Below are 9,819 nucleotides of genomic sequence, written 5' to 3' on the forward strand. Positions count from 1 at the left end.
CTGAGCGTGCCAGGCCACGGTGACGGTGCTACATGCGTGCGCTGGCAAGGGAGATGGCCACGCGGAGCTCTCAGGTGGTTTGGGCGGTGCCGAACGGCGTTATGCCGCAGGGTGCTCCCTGTCGGCCGCCACGGGAGGTTCTGCCGCCGCGGAAGACGCCGGCGCAGGCGGGCCAAGGTGCCACCGACGCTAGGAATGAGCCAAGCGCGCATGTGGTGCTCCGGACAGGGAGGAGGAGCCATGCGCAACGCGCCAGGCGCACAGTCGACATGTGACTGAACTCTGACGAAGAAACGACACTGAACTTACTGAATTTTCTGAAGATGCACAGTAACAGTGCAGGCCAGGTGTTCGACAGAATGATTTTGGCATGTGGGGATTTTTCCTTGAGCTGGTTTTTGGTGGAGTGGTCTCTCATTGCAACTGGGGGTTGCCTGAATTTTGGTGGAATTTTTGGAGAAGTGGAGATATGAATTTCACCAAATTTTACAAATCTGGTCCAAACTTGCAGAGGGTGAATTTTGAAAATTTTGAAAAGGAGAAGAGTGGATCTTTATGGTTCTAGGTTGTGGGTGCTAAGGACTATCCAGAGGAGTTGAGTTGAGATCAAAGTTCAAAGGCATTAAGGTACTTGCTTTGCAAATTACCTAGGCTCAAAATAAAGGACAGAATTGTTTTGGGAAAAGAATTAAATGAGATAAAATCCAAAAATGGATTTAACTAGTTGGGACAGAAAGTTTGGGATGTCCCAAAGTGGAAGGAGGGGTTTTGGGAGAATTTTACCACAAGAGGTATGGCAAAACAAGAATGGATCAAAACCAAAGAAAAGCCCAAAACCAAAAAGGTTTTCTTTTTAGAAGAAACTAAATCCAAGAAAAAGATTTTGAGAAGGAAAACTCAGAAGAGAGGTTTTTCAGAAGGGTTTAAATGTCCTTCTTTAAACCAGGCAAGGCTCTTGCTGAAAACAAAAACAACAAAAAAAATTGGAGTATCACAGCACCTACCCCCTTAGGAAAAATCTTGTCCCCGAGATTTCAGCTGATCCTTAAACAGGTGTGGGTGCTCTATCTGAAGAAAATCCTCCCTCTCCCAAGTTGCTTGAATGTCGGTGTGATTGCTCCACTGAACTCTGAAAAACTTGATGGTTTTCTGTCGGGTCCTCCTCTCAGACTCTTCTAATATTTTTATTGGGTGCTCCCGGTAGGTGAGGTCTGGTTGTACGTCAATATTTTCATGTGACACTTGCTTCTCTGGGTTGCTCACGTTCTTTCTCAACTGCGAGATGTGGAACACGTTGTGGATATCGGATAAATCCCCGGGTAGGTCTAGCTGGTAGGCTACCGTGCCTCTTCGGGACACTATACGGAATGGTCCGATGAATCTTGGTGCTAGCTTTCCCTTAACCCTGAATCGTTGCAGACCCCTCATAGGACAAAACTATTAGGTATACAAACTCTTCGGGTTCAAAACTGATTTCCCGGTGCTTTCGATCGTAATAACTCTTTTGCCGACTTTGAGCTGTCTTGAGTTGATCTCTAATCGTCTTAACTTTCTCCTCAGCCTCCTTGAGCATATCTGGGCCGAAGATGTGGATGTCCCCGGTTTCTGACCAGTTTAGCGGGGTACGACATCTTCTCCCATATAGAGCTTCAAAGGGTGCCATTTGCAAGCTGGCTTCATAACTGTTGTTGTATGCGAATTCTGCATATGGCAAGCTTTCTTCCCAACTGGTTCTGTAGGTGAGGACACAGGCTCTCAGCATGTCTTCTAGAATTTGGTTTACGCGTTCAGTTTTCCCATCAGTCTAGGGGTGGTATGCGGTACTGAATGCTACTTGGGTTCCCAGTGCCTGTTGTAGGTGATCCCAAAATCTAGAGACGAACTGTGTGCCTCTGTCAGATATGATAGTCTTTGGGACTCCATGCAGGCAGACGATACGGGCAAGATAAAGTCTGGCCAGTCTCTGAGTGGTGTGAGTTGCCTTCACCGGGATAAAGTGTGCTACCTTAGTTAACCTGTCAGTGATGACCCATATGGCATTATTTCCGTGTCATGACCGTGGTAGTCCAACAATGAAATCCAATCCAATCTCGTCCCACTTCCACTCGGGTATCTTGTTTGGCTGTAACAGCCCGGCTGGTTTCTGGTGCTCGGCCTTGATGCGTTGACAAGAGTCACAGCATGAAATGAACGTGGCTATGTCTCTCTTCATACTGTGCCACCAAAAATTTTCCTGAAGGTCTTTGTACATTTTTGTTCCTCCAGGGTGGATTGAATACGGAGCGGTGTGGCTTTCAGCCAGAATCTGTTGTTTGAGGTCCTTGATATTTGGTACGCAAAGTCTCTCTCCGTACTGCAATACTCCTTGCACATCTACGTTGAATTCTGAGGCCTTGCCCGAACTCACTTTCCTTTTAATGCCATCAATGCTGGGGTGTCCATGCTGAGCCTCCTTAATCTTTTCCATCAGGGTAGGCTGTATTTCCAAATTCGCCACACTGCCTTCGGTGACAATTATTAAATTGAGTTTGGCAAATTCCTGTTGAAATTCTGGCCTCAAATTTGGCATACTGTCGTTGTCCGTGTTGGGATTCCGACTAAGGGCATCTGCCACAACATTTGCTTTTCCGGGATGATAGTGGATTCCAACATCATAATCCTTCACCAACTCCAACCAGCGACGTTGCCGTAAATTAAGTTCCGGCTGTGTGAAATTATACTTAAGACTCTTATGGTCTGTGTATATTTCACAATGATTTCCAAGTAGAAAGTGTCTCCATTCCTTGAGTGCATGGATGACCGCTGCCAATTCTAAGTCATGAGTGGGATAATTTTCCTCATGCTTGCGAAGTTGTCTGGAGACATACGCAACTACCTTGCCTTCTTGCATCAATACGCATCCGAGGCCTTTCCGGGATGCGTCACAATATACTTCAAAATTCGTGTGTATGTCTGGCACAATTAATACTGGTGCCATTGTTAATTTCCTTTTTAGCTCTTGGATGCTTTTCTCACATGCTTCCGTCCATTCAAACTTCTTGTCTTTCTTGAGCAACTGCATCATTGGCTTTGCTATGGTGGAGAATCCTTCAATAAATCTCCGATAATAGCCTGCCATTTCCAAGAAACTTCGTACGTCCGTTACGCTAGCTGGTGGTTTCCAGCCAAGTACGGCCTTGACCTTTTCCGGGTCTACTGCAATACCTTCTTGGGTGAGTACGTGGCCCAGAAAACCCACCTGTCTTAGCCAAAATTCACATTTGCTGAATTTGGCGTACAGTTGATGTTTCCTGAGTTCTCCTAGCACAATCCTGAGATGCTCGGCGTGCTCTTCCGGTGTTTTGGAGTATATCAGAATATCATCGATGAATACCACAAAAAACTTGTCCATATACTTCATAAATACTTTGTTCATGAGGTGAACAAAATATGCGGGGGCGTTTGTTAGCCCAAGTGGTATTACGGTGAACTCATACAATCCATATCTGGAGGTGAAGGCTGTCTTGGGAATATCTTCTGTTCGCACTTTTAATTGGTGGTATCCCGATCTCAAGTCAATTTTTTAGAAGACTTTGGCCTGTGCGAGCTGATCAAATAAATCATTTATTCGGGGCATTGGGTATTTGTTCTTGATTGTGACCATGTTAAGAGCTCGATAGTCAATACACAATCCCAGTGTTCCATCCTTTTTCTTGGCAAATAAAATTGGAGAACCCCAAGGTGAGGAACTGGCTCGTATGTATCCTTTCTCCAATAATTCTTTTATTTGCTTCTTCAATTCCACCAATTCGGATGGTGCCATTCTGTATGGTTTCTTGTAAATGGGAGCGGTTCTGGGTGCTAGCTCAATGCTGAATTCTATCTCTCGGTCCGGTGGCATGCCTGGTAGTTCTTCTGGAAATACGTCTGGAAATTCACATACTACTGGAACCTTGTTCAGCTCAGAAACGTCCACCTTGTTTAATCTCGGTTGCCGAGGTATTTGTCTCTCTTTGGCTGAAACTTTAATTGTCTTCCCGTGATGGTGTGTGAGAATCACGGTCCAGTTGAAGCAGTCAATAAAACCTTTGTTGGTGGTTAACCAATCCATCCCTAGGATGACATCCAGTCCTTTGCTTTCCAATACAATAAGGTTGGCATAAAACTTCAATCCTTCAAATTCAATAACCACACCTTGACAGTAACTCTGGGTCACTTGCTTAATCCCAGGGGACTTGATGGTCACGGATTTTTCGAAGGGTAGCATCGAAAAATTATTTTGCAAAGCAAAACTCTTCGAAATGAATGAGTGAGAAGCTCCAGAATCAAACAAAACCATGGCAGGTATTGTGTTGACAGGGTACGTACCGAGTACGATATCTGGGGCGTTCTGTGCTTCCTCTTTGGTCACGTGGTTCAGGTGACCCTTCCGGTGGTTGTTATTGGGGTTGAAATTGTTTCGCTTTGGCGCTGAATTGTTTCCACCATTGTTAGGCTTCGGGGTTGAGTTCCTTGGCTTGGGGCACTGCTTGGCATAGTGCCCTTCTTCTCCACAAGCGTAACACGTAACGCCTGGGCGATATGTGAACTCCTTGTATCTTGCATGGAAATTCTTGATTGGGCGTGAATTATTCGTCGGGGTTTTGTGTGTTCCACCCTTCTGAAATTCCGTCTTGCTTCTGTGGTTGCGAACAAAAGTAGACTGGTCCCTTTTGCATTTGCAGAAATCTTCTAAGTTGCGTCGCTCATTTTCCAGAGTAATGGCCTTATCCACCAGTGTTTTAAAATCTGGAAAGGTATGCACAACTAGCTGGCATTTAAGTGCGGGTGCCAGGCCTTCCAAGAATTTTTCCATCTTCTTGCTCACGGTCATGCGCTCTTCATTGGCGTAGCGAGACAGCAGAGTGAATTGGCTGTTGTATTCTGACACTGTCATGGTCCTTTGATTGAGGTCATCAAATTCTCTCTTCTTGATTTTCATAACACTCTTAGGAATATGTGCCCCATGAAAACCTTCCTTGAAATCCTCCCAGGTTATTTCATTTTCGTTGGGGAGCATGTGCAGGAAGTTTTCCCACCATGATGCAGCTGCTCCGGTGAGATAATGAGGTGCATACAATACTTTTTCACGGTCTGAACACTGTGCAATAATTAATTTTCTCTCCATGTCTCGAAGCCAGTTGTCGGCCTCAAGAGGCTTGTCAGTATGAGAAAATGTTGGAGGACGCGTCTTCTGTAACTCGGATAACTTTGATTGCTGCTGATACTGACCACGGTGATTTCCCATATTGATGAATTGGTTCATCATTTCCTGGTGTTGTTGCTGACTCTGTTCATACAGACGACACACTTGGGTAAATGCTGTTTCACTGTCCTGTTGACTTGTCTGTCCCTGAGTGAAATTGTGGTTTGGTGGTGTGCCATAATTTTCTTTGGGCTGATTTGGCATGGAGCGCGTCCACGGACGAGACATCTTTCACTCTGGGGATATATTTTGTGAAACTCGTAAGACAAGAAAGCGAGAGTCGCAAAAGTCAATAAAATCACACATAAAGAAAATTTTAAAACTCCAGGATATTTTTGAAAATACACGATTGCGCGCGGAGAAGGACAATTACATATCTTACACGCAAGCATAATTATACATTACATCACTCAGGATATGTGTACATAATCCTGACATGTTATTGAGACTAGTGCACTTCTCCAGATCCTACATGATGCGCAAACAGGCTACTTCTCACAACCTATGTACATATACACATATTACACAAGACGATTCATCGCACGGCGTCTAAACATACTCAGTCGGAGATGGTGAGGATCTCCCTTGGCCTGCCGAGGGTGAGATGCAGTGACGCTAGGGACTCAACCTCCTCCTTGGTAATAGGTTCCAGACGAGAAGCGATGCGCTGAGCTGATGGAGCAGGTGCCATAGGCGGAGTAACCCGAATATGAGTGGGTGGAATAGGTGGAGTAGCACGTATGGGAGTGGGTGCAATAAGTGGTGTAGAGCGAATGGGAGTGGGTGCAATAACTTGGTTAAATTCCTTAGTGGTAGGCAGACGACGAGCAGTGGCGAGAATGGTAGGTGAATGAGAAGCTGAGGACGAGATAAAAGTCAGCGGTGGAGCGGTGTGCAGGAGTTCCCTCCTGTTTGCGGCACAGCCATGGACTGAGTCCATACGGGCAGCTACGAGGTCGTCCACCATGCTGTCGAAGGCTGCCTCCAGGGCTCGGAGGTACTCGACAAGCATCTCAAAGGCCTCGTCTCGCTCTCCTCTGAGGCAAGAGAATGAGTAGTGACAGGTGTATGGTACATGGCATGGGAGGTAGCGGTAGCGACGTGTCTTCATTGCAGGAAGAACATCCCGAAGACGAGCTATCACCTCGCGGGCAGCCATCTGCATAGCATGCCTCTCTGTAGGCATGGCTCTCCCCAAGAATTGGAAGCGGCGTATCTCAGCACGCCCTCCCCTGAATTGCACCACGGCCTGGTGCATGGTCAGACTGTCGTTGACCTTGTGTGGATAAAGTGTGAAGACTGGGCGCACGGATGGCCCCATCGCGACCTGAACGATGAATGAGAGGAGCTTGACGAAACCCTCAGGCATGTTGGCGAACATCTGTGACTCACAGTCGTTGCCAGCCATCTACAAAAGTAGGCAAAATTTCTGAACGATCAGATCATAAATTTTATGCTGGCTGTCAGGAAAAAAAATGACTAGATTTGTAAAAACATGAATAAACTCTATCATGCTAATAACCAATTAGCGATCGCACCTAGTGGCTTCCTACAGTCAGCCTGGCTCTGGTACCAAGTCTGTCACGACCGGTTTTTCAATCAAATACTTATTGAGAAAATCGATCTTTTGATCCCACTATAGGAAAAGTCATCCTCACTGGTAGACAATTACTTGATAAACAGAGGACCAGTAGCATTAAATATATTACAGGGTTGAGCTGAGGCTGCTCAACAATTTATTACAAACACGCCAATATCATACATAAGGGCGGTTATGACACAGGGTGCGGTGACATGCTACTAGCTCGAGATAAAAGTGGTGGTGGATAACTTGACTCCTAACTGGTGGCTCATCGGGCGTCGAGGTGAGGCTCGGTGAATTTATTACTGGGGTGGCAGAAGCAGATGTAATATAGTGACCAAATGCAGGATCGCACGGGACTGACTGGGACTCCTCTAGGCATCGGACTCATTATCGAACTCTTCATCCATGAGATCGCCTTCATCAACATCTGGCCAAATCAACAAGCTAGGTGAGTACTTTGAAAGTACTCACAAGACAGTTCGGACAAAAGATATAACAAATGCATGCATGAATGCGTCATGAGCAAAAAAATAATGATGCTCATTTCAAATAATAAAATTTTTGCACGACTTGATAAGTAAAACAAAAATAACTGAAAACCGATCGGGTGTCTGGAGTGACGCCTCGAAAGGTAAACAAATAAAGCTCATGCCGCAGTTGGGTGTCTAAGCGACACCACATAAAGGGCTTATAAAGAAATGCCACAGTCGGGCGTCTCAGTGACACCACATAAAGGGCTTATAAAAGAAATGCCACAGTCGGACATCTGAGCGACATCACAGAAAGGGCTTATAAAGGAAATGCCACAGTCGGACGTCTGAGCGACATCACAGAAAGGGCTTATAAAAGAAATGCCACAGTCGGACGTCTGAGCGACATCACAGAAAGGGCTTGTATCAGAAGTAAATAACAGATTAGTCCATCCACAAGAATAAACTTTTAACCGGATTTAAAACTCATGTAGTCCACCGGGTTTTGTCACTGAGGCTGATATCTGACAAGATAAGATGAACACAGTACTTGGACATGTACAAGATGATTTAAAGGATTTGTGACTCTACAGAGTTTGTACTAACTGACCACAGCCAATGGATTTCCGTAGTCACGAAGGACTAGTTCCGTTTATGGTATTTTGGTAGAAACACATTTAACCAGTACACACCCATTCCACCTCACGGTGCCAGGAATCACCCTAGACAACGTCCAAGAAAAACTTTGAGATGGGGAGGTCACAACCTCGAATAGCATGGGATCAAATTTCTATATGCGCGCTCTAAGGGGTGCCCCCCTCTCGGTCCCAACCGGAAACACCCATGCCCCCTGACCGGATGACGGGCTTTAATCCAGGGCCATGGAACCCTCATCCCGGCCTCTCTATTTGGTGTGTACCAGGAAAAACGGTTTGTAACTTACTAAGCCATATTCCTTGCGGAAAACATGTGGCAGTACAGGAATGGAAATGAATGGGAATGTGATTTGATTCGCGATGACACTAAAGACAAATAGACTGGCGTAAGACTGGCATGCCACAACACTGCCATCTTACCCATCCTCATGCCATCACATGGCCCTGCAAATATGTATCCAACAACATATGGCTTTCCGAAACTTACTTTCCACTTCTGTGCATGAAATATAACATTCAAAGATATGTCCATAAACATGCCATGAAACTCCTAAATGCAAACATGCAACAAACACTCATCATATCAAGAGTTCAAACATGCTTGCCTGGATCAGAGTAGTCGGAGTCTAACTGGGTGAAGTTCGTGGCTCCGTCACCTCCTCCGGCATCTACGGTATAAGAAAATACGCACGTAACGTAAATACCGCGAGGTGCACAAAAAGTAATCCAAATAATTCTCAAAAAATCTAATAAAAACTAGAGAAAAATTTAAAGAGAACAGAAAAAGAATCAAACAAAAATCCTTTTCTGTTAAAAAGTTATAAGGGTTTTGATTCAGGGACCTTTCTGCAATGAAACAGAAAACTCTCAGGGGGTTCTGCAGAAAAGTCCAGAAAACGATTCGTTTTTAAAAAGAATGAGAGACTGACAGGCGGGTCCCACCCGTCAGGTTTGAATATTCAAACGAGGGAGACGGGGCTTGTCGGCGCCCGAGAGCTGCGGTGGTCGCCGACGGCGATCCACGGCGAGGCAAGGGGATCGGGTGGTACCTCTGTGTTCAGTACGTCCTTCCGCGTAGGTGGGTGGTGGTGGTGCTCGCCGGCGAGCACTGTGGGTCGACGGCGGCCCTTGCTCCGACGAACGGTGGTTCGGGTAGTCGTGGACCTCGTCGGAGAGAGCTGCTGGGGTCAAATTGGAGTGGGGGTTAGTCTCCTAGAGGTGGCATGAGGCTACGGGCAAGTCTAGGGCGGTGGAGGAGTTCTCACCAGCGAGAACGCTGCCGGAGCCCGAAGCGGACGGAGGTGGCCGGAGTTGAGGAAGAAGGGCCCCTCGTGGCTCTTCTAGAGGTTGGGCGGGGTCTGTTGAGGTGGTGGAGGTGTGCGGGGTCGAGAGCGAGCCTGGAGGCGCTATTTATAGCCGGCCCGAGGCGGTTGCCGTGAACGGGATAAGTCCGGCGAGCGATTACGGCGGCGCTGTGGCTGGACGGTTGGTTTAGAGGCTTGAGCATCGTCTAGACGGAGCACTGGTTCCGTTCCAGTGTCTAACCCAACAAGGTAGGGGTGGTTATGGCCTATCCCCGACGGAATGGCCGTACGGCACGTCGGCGGCAGAGAGCGTGCCCTGAGCGTGCCAGGCCACGGCGACGGTGTTGCATGCGTGCGCTGGCAAGGGAGATGGCCACGCGGAGCTCTCAGGTGGTTTGGGCGGTGCCGAACGGCGTTATGCCGTAGGGTGCTCCCTGTCGGCCGCCACGGGAGGTTCTGCCGCCGCGGAAGACGCCGGCGCAGGCGGGCCAGGGTGCCACCGACGCCAGGAATGAGCCAAGCGCGCATGTGGTGCTCCGGACAGGGAGGAGGAGCCATGCACAACGCGCCAGGCGCACAG

The sequence above is a fragment of the Triticum aestivum genome, chromosome 3B (assembly GCF_018294505.1).
Source record: "Triticum aestivum cultivar Chinese Spring chromosome 3B, IWGSC CS RefSeq v2.1, whole genome shotgun sequence".
Lineage (NCBI taxonomy): Eukaryota > Viridiplantae > Streptophyta > Magnoliopsida > Poales > Poaceae > Triticum > Triticum aestivum.